Source organism: Solanum pennellii, chromosome 3 (assembly GCF_001406875.1).
Source record: "Solanum pennellii chromosome 3, SPENNV200".
NCBI classification, from domain to species: domain Eukaryota; kingdom Viridiplantae; phylum Streptophyta; class Magnoliopsida; order Solanales; family Solanaceae; genus Solanum; species Solanum pennellii.
In genome coordinates this window covers 45,262,544-45,286,515 of record NC_028639.1, presented here as the reverse complement: position 1 = coordinate 45,286,515, position 23,972 = coordinate 45,262,544, and positions in this window count along the sequence as shown.

Genomic DNA, 23,972 nt, shown 5'->3' with positions numbered 1-23,972 from the left:
GTTTTTCTTATTGTAGAACGGTTTTATGAATATTTACTAAAAAGCATTATGCATGGTTTTGTAACCAAATGTCTTCTTTAAATGCATGTTTTCGTATGGTTGCCATACTTAATGCATTATTGTACTAACACTATTAATGTTCACCTTTTTACACAAAGTGTTTGTTATGGATGCTTAAAGGATATATCTAAATTAAAGGGCTTTATACGTGTTTCCAAGCTCAAGAAAGGGATCGTTATGGTTAAAGGATTTCTATGTCAAGTAATTTTTTTAAAGTTATTTTTTTTTTACTATGTGCTATGAAAAAGTTTTAATTTTCCGCTAAGTTTACATATGACGATGAGATGAATTATGTCTATGGGCTTGAACAAGACGTCCGAGAGTTCAAGTACGCCATGTAACTTCTAGGGGTTACTCCCTGGTCATGACATAAATTTCTAGAACATTCGTTGGGAAAAAAAGTCCGAGAGATGGAGCTGCTACAGCATGATTTTTTAAATTAAATTTCCAAAATAGTAGAGTCCGCCTTGTGCCCCCAAAGAGGAGAAAATTTTGGATTTTTGTGGACCATGCCCGTGATGTGGACTAGTTTCCTCAGTGCCTATGTTGCTACTTCTTTGGGCAGCTTTCTCTGTCAAGACTTGGTACCTCTCAAGGACCCCTATAGTTGTACTTGGGGAGTAGTGCCCGGACATTTCTAACCCAAATACCCTCGTATACATTTTAGGAACCTTTCTTATCAATTTGAACTCCAAAAACACATAATAATGCAAAGACACACTTAGAACAAACAAGCATGTCTCAAGGCGACTCTTACGAACGTCATGGACGTTCTTGGACGTTTGACCTTCAAACACTTCCAAACTTTAGATACTTCCTAAAAACTATTTATAAACCATTTAGGAATTTATAGACTCATGAAGCACGTGTTAGGCTCTTGCTTAATGTAAGTCATTTTAGAGGTGTTACACCTATGCGGGTGCATAGTTATATGATAAGGAGATAGCTTCTAAATAAACCATTCTTTTATAACGAGGAACACTCATATGAAGAGGTACATTGGAGACACCATTTCTACTCACGAACTATACCCACCCCTTTTCCAATCCTCTCTAGGCTAAGTGTAACATCCCGCAAGTTTATGACTTGGTCTAGAGACTCACTACATGAACTAAGACTCAAAACAGAGTTTCTAAGCCTAAATTTATGTATTTAAACTAATTAGGAAGTGTTAGATTCAAAATGTTAAGAAACAACCATGACGTCCAAAGAGCTGTGCAATGTGCACTAGTGTGCCATGGCATGTTTCACGGGGTTTTAAATGTATGAATATAATGAAATTTGGTCGAAAAATCCAGGTACGAATCCTCGAGGACAACCCTAAGTGTCCTTATAGATGAACCTACATTCATACCCAAAAGTTGTCATTTGACAATAGCCAATCGACAAACCGTCGATGGGTCAGCGACCCGTCGATGGTTCAATGGCCCGTCGATAGTGTCGTTGGTAAAGGCTTAGATTATTCCAAAAAAGGGCTAAAAACAAAGTCTCTGATCAAAACAACAGATTACCTAGACGGCATATGGTTGGATCGACGCTCCGTCGATGGGGAGTCATCAATTGAGGTCTTGGTTGTCACGACCCGAGAGTACACCCTAGAAGATATTCAATTCTCGAATCGTGGCACGACATACTTTACCACTCAGAGGTCTTGTAAAAGCCCTTTGACATTATTCAGTGCATAACATGTATGAAAAGTAGTGTTGAGTTAAAACTTTTCACACGAAATATTAATAATTCAAGACATCTTTTATACAAAAACGTAAAGAAATGATAAGCCTCAAAGTCGCCATCATAGAGATACAAATATATTTGGACACGGCCCATACTTAAAAATATTGAAAATATCTAATTGTATTACAATACTTTCAATAAGGAAATCTAAACACCATGATGTCCTCAAATCTAGTAAGGACCAACTCTTGCCTGAATGAACACTAATACAAGCTTCCACTACGATACTTCTCTCAAATGACACCTACCCCCTGAGAGATAGAAAAAATATATGGAATTAGTACATTAGAATTTACTAAGTATGACATAATGCATAAAATCATGATAAAAGAACATTTGCACAAAACATGCTCTTTTTGAGTAAAACTTCATTAAACAAGTATAAGAAATCACATCAATTCAACATAAGCACATTTAGTCACATTCAACAAATATAACATTAATATCACCTCAAATCACATAAACATGAACACTCCTACCAAAGGTGATTTCTAAGGCTAACAGGAGTGAGTTATGAAACGACCGCCTATAAATTCCTTCCGCACACACCAAAGAGACCCTTTAGACTACCTAACATAAGATTATTCCCATTTCATACATTTAACTCCCTACCTAGAATTACTTTAACACTCACCCACGTAAGACATGAATAAAACACTCATACACCCTCTCCAACTTACTTAAGCAATCCTTAAAGCTACACCAGATAATTAACTTTTCATTAACACACCATTACTTAAAGTGAGCGTGTTATGAAGCGACCGCCCACACAATCCTTTCGCACACACCAAAGAGATACTTTATGCTACCTGAGATAACATTATTCTCATTTCATACATTTAACTCCTTACCTAGATTACTCTAAGTCTCACCTAAGTAAGATATGAAGAGAACGCTCATACACCCTCTCCAAGCCTACTTAAGCAATCCTTAAAGCTACACTAGATAAGTACCTTTTCGTTAACACACCTTTACTTAAGTCATTATATTCATTAAGTAATTTAGTAGACATTGAACACTTATGGACATTCACATAATGGTCTTGGATAAGACCTAGGGAACTCACATACTAACATCGTCAAAGCCTAGTCGTGCAATGTCTAGATAGCGTCCTATTCCACTACCTAAACTTCATAGTACTTATTCAACACTAGCATATATCCTACTATTACATCCCCAGAGCACACCCTAGAAGATATGGCACTCTCTGAGTGCAACCGGCATACTTGACCTCTCGGAGGTCTTCTACAAGCCCTTCCGTATCACTCTTCGCATATAAACATATTAAAAGTAGTACGGAATTAAAGCTTTTCGCACAAATATCTTAAAACATCTTTCATATTAAAACCATAGAAACACTAACTCTCATAATATGTCATTCATAGACTCAAGAATACTTTTTAACACGGCCCATGCAATACAAATATAGATATACTTAGTCTATTACATTACTTTGAAATAAAAGGCATATATGCCCTCTAGTCAAGTGAGGACATACTTAAACATTGCTTGAACGTTATCTAGAATCTGAGATTTCCTTGACGATCCGTCTCACCTTCCACCTACACCTTTCGATATAACAAAATGTATGGACTTAGTACAAACATTTGTACTAAGTATGGCTTAATGCATAAAATTTGTAAAACGGATATTTATTAGAAATATGCTTTTTTTATTAGAACATCATAACATAAGCATAAGAACAACATTTTACACCTTAGAAAAACATAAGATAACACTTCAAAAAATTTATCACATTTTTAGTAACATTGAAGTAAACTCATGTCACTTTACATTGACCATTTCTCACTGTTACAGTGAAGTTTCTCAACATCACAATGAACACTTTCTAGCATGTAATTCCCCCACTAAAAGTTATACTATGACTCTCTTAAGTAAGACAAAGAGAGACCGCCCATATACCCTCTCTAGGCACACCTAAATGGTCCTTAAGACCACCCATAATAAGTTATACACACTTACAATACACCAACCCCATAAACATGAGATACTCCTACCAATGGTGATTCTAAGTTTCAGTTGAGTGAGTTGTGAAGCGACCGCTCATGAAATCCCTTCAAACACACTTAAGAGATATTTTAGACTACCTAAGATAGAATCATTCTCACTTAATACCACAACATACATATAATATGACATTCTCCCTTCCAAAGGTTATTAAAAGACTTACTTAAGTAAATCAAGAAGATATTGTCCACGCTTGACATCTCCAACATTACCTAAATAATTTGTAAGACTACATAAGGTTGGATCATGTCTACTTAATCAACCATATTTCCTTACTAGAGTCATTCTTAAGACTTATCTAGGTAAGATACGATGTGACCATTCTTATGCCCACACCTTAACTAGACAACCCTTAACTACTCTGGATTAGTACTTTTTCATTTAACATGCTTTTCTCACTTAAATCATTGCATTCATTAGTTCATTTAAGAGACATTCATCACATAAAGGACATTCAACTAATGGTCTTGGGAAAGACCTAGGTACTCTCACTAAATTTTTCAAAGCCGATTGTGCAATGTCCAGATAGTGCCCTATACCACCACCTAAACTTCATAGAACTTCTACAATACTGGTAGGTATCCCATATGATGATAATAGGCAATAACAGACATAGACCATGGAATCAAAGCATGGAATCCGGAATTGTAACCTACTCCGATGGAGGGTGTTCTACTTTTCAATGGTATAACTTGCACACATCCCATATAGGCACACAGTTAAGGAATATGAAGTGTTTTCTTTGCATTCTAGCCTCATCTTAACAAGAGCAACTTCCCTTATCATGATATCCTTTGTTCTCATAGATTAATTCACATTAAAGGATCACATGAAGAGGTTCCATATATATTTCATAACCCAATCACATTCACCCTACAAAAAACGTCCCCTAGGGATACCATTAAATGGAAAAGAGGATAGCTTAATAACATTCTTAAGGATGATATGATGCCGTTCCATCCAACCAACCTTATGTCCAGCATTCATACAAGAAGGATACTATTACGACTTTTCACTTCAAGGTTCATAACCTTACCACTAGCTTCAAGACTCCACATAAATGAACTTCTTAGAATCATTCAAGCTCTCATGTCATTCATACATAAAGACTAAGAGACTTTAGCATCCTAAGTCAAGACATCTCATATTCATAGTCATACATGTATAATGTATGGGTTTCATGACTTGAGACCACCCCCTAGAAATTAGGGCCAACTTCGGATTGCAACCGGCGTTCTTGACCTCTCGGAGGTCTTGTACAAGCCTTTTTCGTATCGTTCATTGCATATATATAGTGAAAAGTTGTGTGGTATTAAAAAATTTCACAAACATTAGAATATCTTTAATAACATCTTTCATCATGAATCACAGGAAATACTAAATATCAATATAATTAAAAATTAGACATGAGAATACTTGGGACACGAACCATACTTCAATATATAAAAATACTTGGTCTATTGCGAAACTTAAAAGGAAATATAGGACATCTATATATGCCCTCGAGTTAATTGAGGACATACTTCAAGTTTTCTAGAATGATTCTATAATCCAATGTCTCCTTCACGATCCTTCTCACCTTTTATCTACACCTTTAAAGATAACAAAGTGTATGAAATTAGTACAAACAATTGTACTAAGTATGACAGTATACATAAAATCATGAAAACGGACATTTATTAGAAATATGCATCTTTTTGACTTAAATATCATAACATATTCATACAAAAACATTTAACACCTTAAAAACACTTAAGATAACATTTAAGAAATTTAACACATTTTTAAACAAACTTTACAGTAACCTCAATTAACTGTATAGTGAATTCCTTCACTGTTACAGTGAAGTGCCTTCTCTTCACTTTAGACACTTCCTAGCATGTAGGAACATGGTTAAGGAATATGAAGGGCATGCTTTGTACTCTTGTCTCATACTTTAACTAGAGATACTTCCCTTACCATACTCACTCAATTCTAGCCTTTGTTCTCACAGAGTAATTTTCATTAAAGCTTCATTTAAAGGGGTTCTATATGAAGTTCATAACCCAATCACACTTACCCTATAGAAGATGTCCACTAGGGCTACCTTAATATGGATACAAGAACCTCATATTGACTTACCTAAGGTTTTCTATGATTCCGGTCCAGCGAAACAACCTTAATTCTATCATTCTTTTACTTTAAGGATACCATTATGGCTTTCAATTTCAACAGTCATAACCTTAACACTACGTTCAAGGTTTAACAATAAGGACCCTCTTAACATCATTTAAGGTCTCATGTCATTCATACATACAAGACTAAGATATTACATGTGAATCTAGAACCACATTAGAATAATATTATTATCTTTAAGTCATCCTATACAATACCATATCATTATAAATATCACCATCATAGACTCATTTAGTAAAGTAGGAGTAACCATGCATCAACCATAAGACTATACACATAATGATATAGTCAAAGTCTAACATGATCACCTAAATAGAATCAATAGAAGAACACATATACATTCGCATTACTTATCATGTGGATAGACATTATCAAACTTCATATAATCAACTACACTGATCATCAAAATACATCAAGTAGTTTCCGACAAGGACATGATCATCATATTACTTAAAGTAACGCCGACAAGGCCACATCAATTGCAAGTAAAGCATATAACACCGCCACATAAGTGGACCATACCAATCACAACATAATTGAAGTCTATTTAACATAAAATAAAGTCAATTAGGGAAGTGTACCACCACTCCATCCTCAACATTTCAATCTAATGCTAAATCATCTAATTCAATATTATAAGGCCCTACCACCACTCCATCCTCAACATTTCAATCTAATGCTAAGTCATCTAATTCAATATCATAAGGCCCTTACCAATAAAAATAACCAATAAATCCAATTCATTTATAACAATACTCAATGAAACTAGGTGAATTAAATATAGATTCATCAATCTAAGACAACCTAAATTTCAATTTAATACAATTATTAAATCAATCAATAGCCCATAGAAAACTACACTAAAATTAATAAGCATTAAGTCAAAATCACTTAACCTATAAAGTAATCAAAAACTAGGGTTCATCAATTACATGGGTTCATAGGTTAGTTGATTTAAAATCATCAAATTATTAAAAATTCAATCAATATACAATTCTTTAAAACTTTTAATGCAAGAACCCATGGTTAGATCATGACATTGGACAATTCATCTTTGAAAACTTTAGAAAACTTCTTTGAATGTTGGGCTCCTTGATGTATAGAATTTCAAGCATCAAAAACCATATCTTAGTAAAGATAATCCTCCAATTTGATGAAGAATATTCACTCAATTTTCCAATCCAAGCCCTACCTTAAGTTTTGGCTCCAATGGAGTTCTAGAGAATTTTTAAGGGAATTTGGGTTTTGATTTTTTAAAGAATGAAATATTCTAAGTTTTTTAGGCTTATAAACAAATTTACAATAACCTAATGCCCCTTTAGGAACTGCCCAAAGTCTTATTTGGAAGTGGGTTGAATTTACAACTTTGCCCCTTGAACATAATTGTAAGCTGGGCAGAGACAGACCCAATTGATGGAGGGACCATCGACGGCCCATCCCTTGACAACCGGACCGTCCTACTGGTCCCTGTTTCGAGACTAAGGCTGTTCTTTGGCCTCTCATTCTCCACGCCTAACTATCCACCCATGAATCTTAATCTATGGGGCGTCGACTAACCCGCCGGGTGTTGATTTTCTCCGTGGTTGGGCTGTCTTGGTCAGTCTTGGGCACTCATGAAGGGCCCTTCCTCAAGGACCCTTGGATGGTCCTTGGGGATGTTTTCCAAAACTTTTCCAACCCAAATATGTTCTTATACAAGTTTATTACGTCTAACATGAATTTCATCAAAAATGAACTTCTAAAACTCAATGAAACATTCATACACACACAAGGTCGTTTCAAGGCAATCCTTTCTAATGTCACGGACGTTCCTGGACGTTTGATCTCCAAATTTCACAAAACTTAATAAACTGATTGTATACACCATAATAAATAATAATAAGACCATATTAACTCATAAAACGCACGTATATTCATATAACCACATCTGAGGCACATAGGTGACTTAGTCATCGAACGTCTTAGTCATCCCTTGACGTTTCACTTACAAATCACCTAAAACTCTAAAAACTGCCTCAATACCACATTATAGACAATTTTAGGACCATATAGAATCATGAAAAACATTTAGGCTCTAACATCACCTAAGTCATTTTCGAGGTATTACAATATCCCCAACTTGGACAACATTCATCTTCGAATGATACTTGCCTCTCTTGGAACACTTCTAAGAATAGAGATTCAATCTTCAACTCTTGACTATACCATATAACACATTATAGAATACAATAAAAAACATCAATTTAACATAATCTAGAAACATAACACAACAAGATACTAGAATAAATTATGTAACTCATTATGCTATAAAACTCATATGCTTCGTTCTAAATATAAAAAACTCATTCTGTATACAATATAATGCTCATATACATGAGTTCTAACTACATTAAATAAATTTTATACCAAATAATGAATTGTTTATTTTTCAAAAAATTACAGTGAGTAGGCATGCATTATAGTGATTTAGGCCATTTTTCCAAAAATGCAACTTTTAGGCAATTCTTTTTGGAAACATGCTACTTTGCAATATAGAACCACATAAATATATCTTACAACATAATAATAACTTCATTAAATGCACAATGCAAGGAATCAATGAAATTCAATTTCCACAAGACCCCTTAACACAATGCAACAAGCAACATCCTTCTATGACTTTCTACTCTCAATCTTGAGTTAAATAGAAAAGATGAAACAATCAATCAAAACTCACCATACTCCCCCACTTAGAAGGAACTCATACCACTAAAGAGATACAAGAATTAACATAATTCCTCATCCTCATCCTGTTTTGCTCCTTTAGTCCGTAGTGCATACAAACACCTTGTATTTGGAACATAATCCTTTGGAACATTAGGACAAACATGTTTAAACTCTCTTCCTCTAGAAGCAATGGTAGGGCTATCCCTCACCTTATGATCGTCCTTCCCACAACCATATCAACAACTAATATCGGCTGGACACTTCCCATGGTGCCTCTTTCCACAAGTGACACATGTAGGCTTTCCATTTTGAGAACCACCTCCTTTTTCAAATTTCACCTTAGAACTCCTAGGTTATTCTTGACCTTGATCCCTCTTCCTGAACCTACTTTGGTCTTGGTCACTAGAACCACTTCTCTTCAAATTTCTATGCATCCTCTTAAGTTTGGACTCTTCAATTGATTGGGCATACACCATGAGTCTAGCTAGGGTCATATAATCATGTAACATGGTCGTACAACATTCCTCCCTCACTAGATCGGCTACCCTGGTTACAAATCTACTCATCTCATCCCTAGGATTAGACACTAGATGGAGCATATCTAGATAACATTGAGAACTTCAAAGAGTAACCCCAATGCTCATATTGCATTGCTTGAGATTGATAAACTCCCCTACCTTAACTTCCCTCCTCTCACGTGGAATGTACTTTTCCAAGAAAGGCTTCCTTAAATTCTTCCCACTCAATAGGACCCTACTACAATGACCTATTATCCTTCCATCGAGTGTACCACACTTGAGAAACATCTCTCAATTGATACGAACCTAACTTCACCTTCTACATAGATGTAACCCCATAGCACTCAACACCTTGTACACACCATCTAGAAACTCTTGGGATGCTCTCCCACCTTAGAGCCATGAAAGATAGAAGGATTCATCCTCACAAAGTCTCTCAACCAAGACGTAATAATACTCTCCACAACATTCATCCTAGGCACCATACTCAAATTCGCTTGAGATGTCAGCGCTCGGGCGAAGGCAAGCAAATCCTGTCTAATATCAGTATTACTCAACTCCAGGGGGAACCACCGAAACATGATTACCTCCTTCCATAATAGGGACTTCATCATCTATGGAAGGAAATTGAGCACCTTGAGAAACTTGCGTAAATTGCTCAACTTGAGGAGGAATCGTCTCATTCACATCATTCTCCCGAACTCTCCTAGCCGGTGTACTCCTCATATTCATCTTCCTAGAGAAACCAGCAAAACCATAAGAATAGAGTAGTCATAACCTTTCATCTATGGTACGACATAGGAGTAGAAAAGAAGGAAAACTCTATCATCCTATAGCCTCTCACTCATAGTGTGTCGCGACTAACACCGATGGTAAAGACTCTTCTAGACGTTACTACATGAGACTTTCTGATTCCTAAGACTACTTTCATAACCTATGCTCGTATACGAAGCTTGTCACGACCCGAGACCACCCCCTAGAAGTTAGGGCCAATATCGGTTCGCAACAAGTATACTTGACCTTTTGAAGGTCTTGTACAAGCCCTTTTCGTATCGTTTATCACATATACATAGTGAAACATAGTGCATAATTAAAACTTTTCACAAAGATTAGAATATATTTAATAACATCTTTCATTAGAAATCATATGAAATACTAAGTCTCAATATAATCAAAGCTTAGACTGAGAATACTTGGGACACGACCCATACTTCAACATATAGAAATACTTAGTCTATTATAATATATTAAAAAAAAATAAAAGACATATATATATGCCCTCGAGTCAATTGAGGACATACATCACGTTTGCCTGAATGATTCTAGAATCCAAGCTCTCCTTCACGATCCTTCTCACCTTTGACCTTCATCTTTAGAGATAAAAAAATGAATGGAATTAGTACAAACAATTGTACTAAATATGACATTATGCATAAAATCATGAAAATGGACATTTATTTGAAATATGCATATTTTTGACTTATATATCATAACATAATCTTAATAACAACATTTATCACCATAGAAACACATAAGATAACATTTAGGAAATTTAACACATTTTTAAACCAACTTTACAGTAACCTCAATTCACTGTACAGTAAATTCCTTCACTATTACAGTGAAGTGCCTTCTCTTCACTTTAGACACTTCCTAGAATGTATTCTTCTCACTAAAATCTATCCTAAGACGCACTTAAGCAACAAAAAGAGAGACCACCCATACACCCTCTCTAAGCATGCCTAAATGATTTTCAAGAATACTTATAATGAGACACATGCATACTTACACCACACCAAACACATTACATGTATAAAATGACATTTTTCATACAAAGGCTATCAGAAGACTTACTTAAGTACTCCTAGAAGAGGACTCCCATACATCATCTTCAAGGTTACCTAAAAAATTCTTAATACTGCCTATGGCATAGAACATGTCCACATAATCAACATCTTCCCTAACAAGAGTCACTAAAGATTTATCTAGGTAAGATACAAAGTGACCATTCCTATACCCCCTTCACACTTTAACTAGACAAACCTTAACTACTCTAGATAAGTACTTATTTATTTAATATACTTTCTTAACTAAAATCATTACATTGATTAGTTCATTTAAGACTCAATCACCACATAAGGACATTCAAGTAATGGTCTTGGACAAGACCTAGGGACTCTAACTAATTCTTCAAAGCCTATTATTCAATGTCTAGATAGTGTCCCATACCACCACCTAAACTTCATAGAATTTCTGTAATGCTAGTAGGTATCCCATATGATGAGAATAGGCAATAAAAGACATAGACCATGATAGCTAGACATGGAATCCGGAGTTATAACCTACTCGGATGAGGGTGTTCTACTGGCCAATGATAGAACTTAAGATAAATCCCTTATAGGAACATGGTTAAGTAATATGAAGGGCATAATTTGTACTCTTGTCTCATCCTTTAACTAGAGCTATTTCCCTCACCATACTCACTTGGTACTAGCCTTTATTCTCATAGAGTAATTTACATCAAAGGTTCATATTAAGGGGTTCCATATCAAGTTCATGATCAAATAACACTAACCCTACAAAAGAGGTCCACTAGGGCTACCTTACAATAGCGACAAGAAGCTTAAAATGACTTTCCTAAGGTTTGATATGATGTCGTTCCAACCAACCAAACCTAAGTCTATCATTCCTTTGCTTGAAGGATACTATTACGACTTTTGACTTCAACATTCATAACCATACCACTAGGCTCAAGGTTTCACAATAAGGACCCTCTTGTCACATCTGGGGAGCACCCGCAAGAAGTAATATGGCGTACTTGACCTTTAGTAAGTCTTATATAAGCCTATAGTTATCATTCATCGCATTCACATAGTAAATTTAGCGGAAAACTTCAAAAATTTCATAGCACATTATATGCTAGAAACTTAAATTCATATTATATAATATAAGTCATAATACATATTTAGACACTAAGTATCTTTGACATCTTAGACTCAAAAACATTAGAATACATTAGGGACACGACTCTTAAAACATAAAACATAACTATATATTATTTAATACACTTCTAAAGTAAGTAAACATTAGGAAATCCTTGGACATAAAGGATTCCTTTCCTTGAGCTTGGGAATCATCTATCAAGCTACTCACCATTTAAAACATCCTTTAAGCATCCATAACCTTCACTTTGTGTTAAAAGTAGAGAAGAATGGGATTAGTACAAGCATGCACTAAGTATAACAACCATGCAAAAACATTCATTTAAAAGGGACATTTTCTTGAAAATCATACTTCATTCCTTTTTGAGTAAATATTTATAAAACCATCAGACAATTAAATTTATATCATTCACATACTTCATATAGACATATTCAAAAGCAAAACATCTCATAATATCACATATAGAATTTAACTCATTTTTTAGTTATATTACAGTGAGCTAACTTCCCTTGAGTATTTCTTCCTTTTATTCATTAACTTCCCAAGTAACCCTCTAGTGATACTTGGTGCAATGCATCACCTTAAGGACACAAGGAATACATACATATAACCCACATAAGCAAACACATATCATAACATAAGCACAATACATAAAAGACACATTTAAGTCAAAACCATAGGACATTATAGTAAGCTACTTCCATTTGTACCTATTTTTATTTCTTTTCATATACATCATTATAAAACCTTGTTCATGACCCCAATCTTAGTATACTAGTGCAATGCACATGTGAAGCTCCATAACCCCACATATGCTTAGAAAACCCTTCATGAAACCACAAACGTTAACTCATTTCATACATCAAAAGAAAGTGGACGCAACTTCATTCATGTCAATACAAGACCTTCATCATATAGTCATTTAGACCAACATAGTGCCTATAAGGATAAGATCACATCTTCTAGACTCATACCATGCATATCTTCATAATAAGTAGACAAATACTACAAAGTCATGCATATGGACATAAGCATAAACATACACATTAGGTCATTTTCCTATGACTTCCTAAGGAGCTACTTTTGCAATATCAATATAGGTTCATTACTTCCACCTATCCTTACTAACCTCCATTTAGTCCTCCTAGTTATTATCCTATTCATTTACTTCCATTTTCCATTTTACTTTAGAGAAAATATAGCCTTAACCGACACTAAGACCATGGGTGCTAAACATGGAATTTGGTGTTGTAGAGACTTACACCAATGGAAGGTGTTCTTACCCAGCAAAGGTAGAACATTAACACATGCTAGCATACTAAGTGATATCAGATTGCTAGATCCTATGTGGCAAGCATAGCTATGGAACTTGGAGGTACATGTGAAAATCCTCTTTATGCCAAGATGGGGCATTATGGTTATTCACTATGGAAACCTTATTTATGCCTATTGAGGCATTGTGGTTATCCAACTCATGAGATTTATGGTAGACCTTCTTACCCACATTGGAAATGGACACACACTCATACTCAAGTTCACTCGGTGCTAAGCTATGTTTCCTTTATTAAAATGCCATTATTACATTACTTTAAAAATATAGTCTTAGGAGATTCATCCCTTCATATGCTTAGCTCATAGGTCATAGATGAAAGTTCATCAACCTAAATCATGTGAGTAGATCCTTTCACATGGACATAGCATAAGTATTAGCACTATCTAGTTTAGGATACACTTGATCACACCTTTCAAGGCTCCCCTATTGACTAGATCATCATTCATGTGTGTGTGTATACATATATGTGAGCAAACCTTTCACATAATACATTAATGTCACGCATGTTCATATAGAAATGCATAAGTCTAAATTTTTACCCATATAAGCAATCCTTTACTATCAACACTCCAAAACACTATGCACATTCATACTTCATCATATCATATACTTAACATCATAGCATATAAGTCATTCATGACATGCCCATTCATTCATTTTCATGTACATAGAAACAAAACCTAGGAACTCTCCTATCAATGTACACATGTGCAATGCATACACAAGGTCCCATACCCATGCCCATCGTAGTACACCTATCAATTAATCCTAGTTAAGGAAACACATATCATACATTCATAGACATCATTTTAGCATGCATAGTAGTAGACACTAGTGAATATGAGAACCCTTTCATTTAGACACCATGACTTATACTACTTGTAACATGCATATAAAGTGAGTGTGTGTGTACATTGGTCAACATGATCACATAGTGGCTATCAGCAACACATTGAGGCAGCCACCATCTTGGACCATAATAATTTTTCAAGCATAAACCACACAACACACAATAGCATAGGAGATAAGTCAACTTCATATTACACTTAAGACTCCTAACTTGTGCTATTCATGCATTCACATAGGGGTTTTATAGGTAATGGATTATTCACCATTTTAACACATCAATTGTAGCACTTATACTTTTCCCTAATATAGATATACACATACTTATACAATAGACATGCAACCTAAATCACAACTAGAATAGGAAAGTAGGCATAAGCTTCACATACAATAATCATCATAACCACACACTCATATATTTATCAATTTTCCTTCAAGTCCATGGTCAACACATATATAATGATAATAAATAAACACCGCCACCATAAGTGGCATTAATATAGAAAAGTAGAGGAGATAACCATTCTTACCAATTTCTCACCCTTTGATCATCATTGATCAATACACCTTTTTTTATCAACAATTCATATATATGGCAGTAGCTAAATTTACTTTAATCATAGAAGAAACCATGTACAAGTCTCTACAATATCATGATACAGCAGTGCAAAACATTACCATTGTTCTAGAGAATAGATAGGCATAGATCATCAATCAATTTCCCTAGTCTTTCTCATTAATCGTCATGTATCAATAATATACATTAAGGTCAGTATCTAAATAAATATAAATAAAATCTAAATCATGCTTCATCTACCCTAGAAATAATATCACATAATGTTCATTACAATATTTAAATTGTACGCTATAAGAACCTAGATTGATGAATGCAAATTCCTTGGTTATTTATTCATATTGGATCAACTATAACTAATTTATTATATTACACTCATTGGCAGTAGCTAAGGACAATCAACCATAATCGTGTCATATAGCAACCACCCCAACATCAAGATTCACAAGTTACTACTTTGTAACCTAGAAGAAACTAGATTGGTTCATGCAAGTCTTATTTAATTTGATCATCAAGGATTTATACCCATATTTAATATATAATGTAAACTTAAAATAATATCTATAATCATCTTCACCTAATCAAGTTCAACATTAAATCTTTAAACGACAAACGTTACAGTGAATCATGGAAAATTAGGCTAAGCATGTTCAAATCTTCATACATTGATCCACGTGGATTCATCAACATCAATTCACATAAATAACAGTAGATATAACAACTTAAACGTAATAGAATCACAATTCGATCGATAATAAGCCAAGATCACAAAGCCCATGCAAGGACTAAATCAATTTTGGGAGGGAACATGGGTTCATCATGCAATTGGATTAAAATCACGTTAGAACCAATACAAAACATAAATTAATTGTTATTTAACCCTTTAAAACATTTTTAGAGAGAACCCATGCATAGATTGAAGAAGAAGAACTTTGATCATGAAAATTTCTTGAATACAATGAGAAGAACTCTCCAAGTGAAAGATTACTTAGAGACGAAGGATAACCATACCTTTATATGCTTGAAGACTTATAAAACATGGTCAAGAAACCATAGGAATCCATGTTCCAAGTTGTTCTTGAGCTTCAACAACAATGGAGATTTCTAAGGAGAAGATTTTTTTAGGGAAAGGTTTATTTCATGTAGAGGGGAATGGGAATGGGTTGTTCACATGTTTGATCCCTTATATACACCCAAATAAAGGTAAATTAATCAATTAGAGTCAGTTTAGGACGTGGTGTGAATTTCCCATTCAACCCTTAAATAAAACAGACTTAATGAAGCAGTTAGAGGCCACCATCGACGGACCACCATCGACTAGCCGTTGGTCAATCGATTGGCCGTCCTTTGAATTCCATCGATTGTACCTTGGCCTATTTTTGGGTTGAGAGCTGACCAGGATAAGTTTCCATCGATGATACCTCACCAACGGGCCATTGGTAAACCAACTGGCCATCGTTTGTGTCGTCGATTGACACTGCCAAGGCAGTGTCTCGACCAGCCTTGGGTCCTTCTTGTGGGTCCTTTTGCGGGGCCCTTTAGAGATCATACCCGGAAATTTCCAACGTAAATACAAACCTTAACAAGTTTTAGACCTCCCACAGGAGTTTCACCCAAAACAAATATATCACGTCCAAACAGGTTAGGCCCCATCAAGACACACACTAGGCATCTTAAGGGATTAATTTCGAACGTTTGGATCGTTCTTTGACGTTTGACCTCCAAAATTTAGGAAACTCCGTATAATTCCAAAAAACATCATTATAACTCATTTTAAGGCTTCATAATCTCATGAAATACAATATATAAACATGAATAGACACGTGAGAAACATAGGTGACAAGTCGTCGACCGTCTTTATCGTCCCTTGGCGTTTGACTTCCAAATCACCTTAAACATTACACACTGCCGCTAAACCATATTAAAATTCATTTTAGGACCTCATAAATTTAAGCCGAACATGTTAGGATATAGATACCCTAACTCATTTTGGGGGTCTTACACCTCTTAACATCATTTAAGGTCTCATGTCACTCATACATACAAGACTAAGAGGATTTAGCATCCTAAGTCAAGACATATCACATTCACATTAATACATGCATCAAGTAAAGGAAAGAATCCAAACCAAGACAAGACACAATATACTTCAATTTAACACATATTACATGTCATTCTAGAAGCATAGGAATAACATTATCATGTTTAAGTTATCCTAGACACTACTATATCATCATAAATATGACCATCATAGACTCATATAGTCAAATACGAATAGCCATGCATCAACCCTAAGAATATACACACAAAGACATAGTCATAGTCTATCATGATCACCAAAATAGCATCAATAGAAGAACACATATACTTTCACATTACTTATCATGTAGATAGACATTATCCAACTTCACATAATCATTTACATAAATCATCAAAATACTTCATGTAGGTTCTGACAAGGACATGATCATCATATTGCATAAAGTAACACCGACAAGGCCACATCAACTACAAGTAAAGCATATAACACCGCCACCATAAGTGGACCATACAAATCACAACATAATTGAAGTCTAATTAACATAAAATAAAGCAAAATAGGTCAGTGTACCAGCACTCCATTCTCAACATTTTAATCCAATGCTAAATCATCCTATTCAATATCATAAGGCCATTACCCATGGCCATAACCAATAATCCGATGCAATTATAACAATAATCAATGAAACTAAGTAAATTTAATATGGATTCATCAATATAAGACAACTTAGATATCTATTCAATACAATTATTACATCAATCAATAGCCCATAGAAAACTATACTAGAATTCATAGGAATTAAGTCCAAATCACTTAACCCATAAAGTAGTCAAAAACTAGGGTTCATCAATTAAACGTTTTCATAGGTTCATTGAATTATATTAATAAAATTAATAACAATTCAATCAATATAAAATTCCTTATAACCTTTAATGCAAGAAGCAATTGTTAGATCATGAAATTGGACAATTCATCTCTGAAACTTTAGAAAACTTCATTGAAACTTCTCTCCTTGATAAATAGAGTCCAAAGGATCAAAAACCATACCTTAATAAACCTAATCCTCCAATTTTATGAAGAATCTCCACTCAATTCTCCAATCCAATCCTTTGATTGAGTTTTCGCTCCAATGGAGTTCTAGAGAATTTCTATGGGAATTTGGATTTTGATTTATTGAAAAATGAAATCTTCTATGTGTTTTAGGCTTATAAGCATATTTAAAATACCCAAAAGACCATTTAGGAACGCCCCAAAGTCTTATTTTTTAATGTGGTGAATTTCCAACTTCACCCATTGAACATAACAGAAAGCTGCGCTTAGACAGACCCAATCGACGGATGGACCATTAACGGCCCTTCCCTTGACCAACGGACCATCCTGCTGGTCCGTGGTCTGGGACTGAGCCTTGTATTTATCTCTCCTTCTCCACGCCTATGTATCCACCCACGACTCCTCACCTAAGGGGCATCGGCTGAACCACTGGGCGATAGCCTCCGTGGTTTGGGTTGTCTTGGGTAGTCTTGGGCACTAATGAAGGGTCCTTCTTCAAAGACCCTTGAATGGTCCTTGGGGTTGTTTTCCCGGATGTTTCAAACCCAAATATGTTCATATACTAGTTTAGTATCTCTCACATTAATTTCATAAAATACGAACCCGTAAAACACAACGAAACATGTATACACACAAGGTCGTTTTAAGGTAAACCTTTCGAACGTCATTGACGGTCTTGGACGTTTGACCTCCAAACTTCACGAAACTTGACACACTGCCTATATACACCATAATAAATTATATTAACACCTCATTAAATCATAAAACACATATATATATGCATATAACCTCATATGAGGCACATAAGTGACTTAGCCGTCGAACGTCTTAGTCGTCCCTTGATGTTTCACTTCCAAATAACCTTAACCTCTAGATACTGCCTCAATACCACATTATAGACAATTTTAGGGCCTTATACCATAAAGAAAACCATTTTAGTCTCTAACTTCACCTATGTCATTTTTGAGGTATTACAATCTCCCCTAGTTGGAAAACATTCGTCCTCGAATGACACTTGCCACTCTCCGAACACTTCCAAGAATAGAGATTCAATCTGCACCTCATGACCATAACATACAACCCATTATCTAATACAACCATCAAATAAAACATCAAATTCACAAACTCTAGAAAATCACAACACAACAAGAAACTAGAATAAACATTATAACTCATTATTCTATAAAACTGACATGCTTCATTCCAAATAGCAAAAACTCATTTTATATTCAATATAATGATCATATAAATCATTTCTAACCACATTACAACAATTTTAGACCAAAGAATGAATTAGCCAATTTGGCAAAAATTTTACAGTCAGCAATATATTAATGCAATTTAAACCATTTTTCCAAAAAATGCAACCTTTAGGCAATTTATGATGGAAACATGCTACAATGTAATATAGAACCACATAAACTCATCTTACAATATAATCATAACTTCATAAAATACACAATGCAAGGAATCAATGAAATTCAATTTCAACAAGACCCCTTAACACAATGAAACATTAAGCATACTTGTATGACTTTATACATTAAAGCTTGAGTTAATTAGAAAAAATTCAACAATCAATCATAACTTACCATAATCCCCCACTTAGAAGGAACTCATACCACTAAAGAGATATAAGAACTTACCATCATTCCTCATCCTCATCCGGTTTTGCTCCTTTAGTCTGGAGTGCATAGAAAAGCCTCTTATTTAGAGCATCATCCTTTGGAACATAAGGAGCAACTTGTTTAACCTATCTTCCTCTAAAAGAAATGGTAGGAAAATCCCTCACCTTATCATCATCCTTCCAACAACCATAGCAACCACGAGTACCAGCTAGACACTTCCCATAGTGCTTCTTTCCACAAGTGACACATGTAGGTTTTCCATTATGAGAATCAACTCCTTTCTCCAATTTCACCTATGAACTCCTAGGTTCTTCTTAACTTTAAGCCCTCTTCCTGAACCTAGTTTGGTCTTGGTCACTAGAACCACTTCTCTTCAAGTTTCTAGACATCCTCTTAAGTTTTGACTCTTCATTTAATTAGGCATACACCATGAGTCTATCTATGGTCATATCATCATGTAACAAGGTCGTACGACATTCCTCCCTCACTAGATCGGCGACCCTGGTAACAAATATACTCATCTCATCCCTCGGATTAGACACTGGGGATGGAGCATATCTCGATAACATTAAGAACTTCAAAGAGTATTCCTCAAACGCTCATATTTCCTTGCTTGAGGTTGATAAACTCCTCTACCTTAAGTTCCATCCTCTCACAAGGAAAGTACTTTCCAAGAAAAGCTTACTTTAATTCTTCCCACTCAATAGGACCCGACTACAACGTCACATTATCCTTCCATTGAGTGTAGCACACTTGAGAAACATCCCTCAATTGATATGAAGCTAACTCTGCCTTCTCCCTAGATGTAACCTCCGTAGCACTCAACACCTTGTACACACCATCGAGAAACTCTTGGGGATCCTCTCCCACCTTAGAGCCAAGAAAGATAAGAGTAGTCATCCTCACAAAGTATCTCAACCTTGACATCATATTACTCTCCACAACATTCATACTAGGCACCATACTAAAATTCGCTTGACTAGTCACGGGTTGGGCTAAAGCAAGCAAAGCCTCTCTAATATCATTATTACTCAACTCCGGGAGAACCACCGGAACTTTATTACCGCCTTCCAAAATAGTGACTTGATCATCTTAAGGAGGCAATTGAGCACCTTGAGGAACTTCCTCAAATTGTTTAACTTGAGGAGGAATCTTCTCACTCACATTATTCTCCTAAACTCTCCTAGCCGTTGTACCCCTTTTATTCATCTTCCTAGAGACACCAAGAAACAATAAGAAAAGAGTACTCATAACCTTTAATCTACGGCACGATATAGGAATAAAAGAAGGGAAAATCTATCGTCCGATAGTGTCTCGCCCATAGATGTATCGCAACTCACACCGATGGTCAAGACTCTATTAGACATGACTTGATGAGACTTTTTGATTTCTAAGACTACTTTCATAACCTATGCTCTGATACCAAGCTAGTCATGACCCGAGACCACCCCCTAGAAGTTAGGGCAAATATTCAACCGACGTACTTTACCTCGCGGAGGTTTTATACAAGCCCTTTTCGTATCATTCATCACATATACATAGTGAAACATAGTGCGGAATTAAAACTTTTCACAAATATTAGAATATCTTTAATAACATCTTTCATTAGAAATCATAGGAGATACTAATTCTAAATCTCATCAAATCTTAGAGACGAGACTACTTGGGACAGGACCCATACTTCAACATATAGAAATACCAAGTCTATTGTAATACTTCAAAGGAAATAAAACATATCTATATATGCTTTCAAGTTAATTCAGGACATACTTCAAGTTTGCTTGAATGATTCTAGAATCCAAGTTCTCCTACAATCCTTCTCACCTTTTACCTACACCTTAAGACATAACAAAGTGTCTGAAATTAGTACAAACAATTGTACTAAGTATGGCATTATGCAAAAAATCATGAAAATGGACATTTATTAGAAATATGCATCTTTTTGACTTAAATATCATAACATAATCATAAGAACAACATTTAACACCTTAGAAATATTTAAGATAACATTTAAGAAATTTAACACATTTTTAAACCAACTTTAATGTAATCTCAATTCACTGTAACAGTGAACTCCTTCACTGTTACAGTGAAGTGCCTTCTCTTCACTTCAGACACTTCCTAGCATGTAGTGTTCTAACTAAAAGCTATTATGATATGTTTGACTCTGATTCATTCTTTTGATATCATTCCTTGATGTTAGGGTTGTAGTAAATCCTTCCGCACATACCAAAGAGATTCTTTAGACTACTTAAGATAAGATAATTCCCATTTCGTACATTCAACTCCCTACCTAGAATTACTCTAACAGTCACCTAAGTAAGACATGAATAAAGCACTCATACACCCTCTCCAAGCTTACTTAAGTAATCCTTAAACCTACACTGGATAAGTTTCTTTTCATTAACACACCTTTACTTAAGTGAGCGAGTTATGAATCGACCACCCATACAATCCTTTCGCACACACCAAAGAGATCATTTATACTACCTGAGATAAGATTATTCTCATTTCATACATTTAAATACTTACCTAGAATTACTCTAAGGCTCACCTAAGTAAGACATGAAGAGAACGCTCATACACCCTCTCCAAGCCTACTTAAGCAATCCTTAAAGCTACTCTAGATAAGTGCCTTTTCATTAACACACCTTTACTTATGTCATTATGTTCATTAAGTAATTTAGGAGACATTCAACACATATGGACATAGACATAATGGTCTTGGATTAGACCTAGGGAACTCATATACTAACATCTTCAAAGCCTAGTCGTGCAATGTCTAGATAGCGTACCATTCCACTACCTAACTGCATAGTACTTATTCAAAACTAGCATGTTTCCCACTTTCAAATCCCTAGAGCACACCCTAGAAGATATGGAACTCCCTGAGTGCAACCGGCATACTTGACCTATCGGAGGTCTTGTAAAAGCCCTTCTGTATCATTCATCGCATATAAACATTTGTAAAGTAGCGCGGAATTAAAACTTTTCATAGGAATATCTTAAAACATCTTTCATATTAAAATAATAGAAACACTAATTCTCAATATATGTCATTCTTAGACTCAAGAATACTTGGGACACGGTCCATGCAATACAAATGTAGAAATACTTAGTCTATTAGAATACTTTGAAATAAAAGACATATATGCCCTAGAGTCAAGTGAGGACATACTTAAACATTTCTCAACGATATCTAGAATCTAAGATTTCCTTCACGATCCTTCTCACCTTCCACCTACACCTTTAGATGTAGCAAAATGTATGGAATTTGTTCAAACACTTGTACTAAGTATGTCTTAATGCATAAAATCATGAAAATGGACATTTATTAGAAATATGCTCTTTTTTATTATTAAAGCATCATATCATAAGCATAAGAACAACATTTCACACCTTAGAAACACAGAAGATAACACTTAACAAATTTATCACATTTTTAGTAACATTGAAGTAAATTCATGTCACTTTACAGTGACCATTTCTCACTATTACAGTGAAGTTTCTCAACTTCACAAGGAACACTTTCTAGGATATAATTCCCGCACTAAAATTTATACTAAGACTCACTATATTAAGACAAAGAGAGACCGCACATACACCCTCTCTAAGCACAACTAAATGATCCTAAAGACCACCCATAATGAGATATACACACTTACAATACACCAACCTCATAAACATGATATACTCCTATTAAAGGTTATTTTAAGTTTCAGTTGAGTGGGTTGTGAAGCGACCGCCCATACAATCCCTTCAAACATACTTAAGAGATATTTTAGACTACCTATGAAAGAATCATTGTCTCTTAATACCACAACATACATATAATATGACATTCTCCCTTCAAAAGGTTATCAAAAGACTTACTTAAGTAAATCAAGAAGATAATGTCCATGCTTGACCTCTCCAAGATTACCTAAATAATCCCTAAGACTACCTAACGTTGGATCATGTCTACTTAATCAACCATCTTTCCTTACTAGAGTCATTCTTAAGACTTACCTACGTAAGATACGAAGTGACCATTCCTTTGCCTCTTTCACACCTTAACTTGACAAACCCTAACTACTCTTGATAAGTACTTTTCATTTAACATGCTTTGCTCACTTACATCATTGCATTCATTAGTTAATTTAAGAAACATTCGTCACTGTCACGACCCAAAACCGAGCCGCGACTGGCACCCACATTTACCCTCCTATGTGAGCGAACCAACCAATCTAAACCTTAACATTTCAATTTAATATCAACATAAAGCAATGCGGAAGACTTAAACTCATTAATAAAAGACAATTCAATAACTTCTAAAATTCAACATCTATTATTTCCC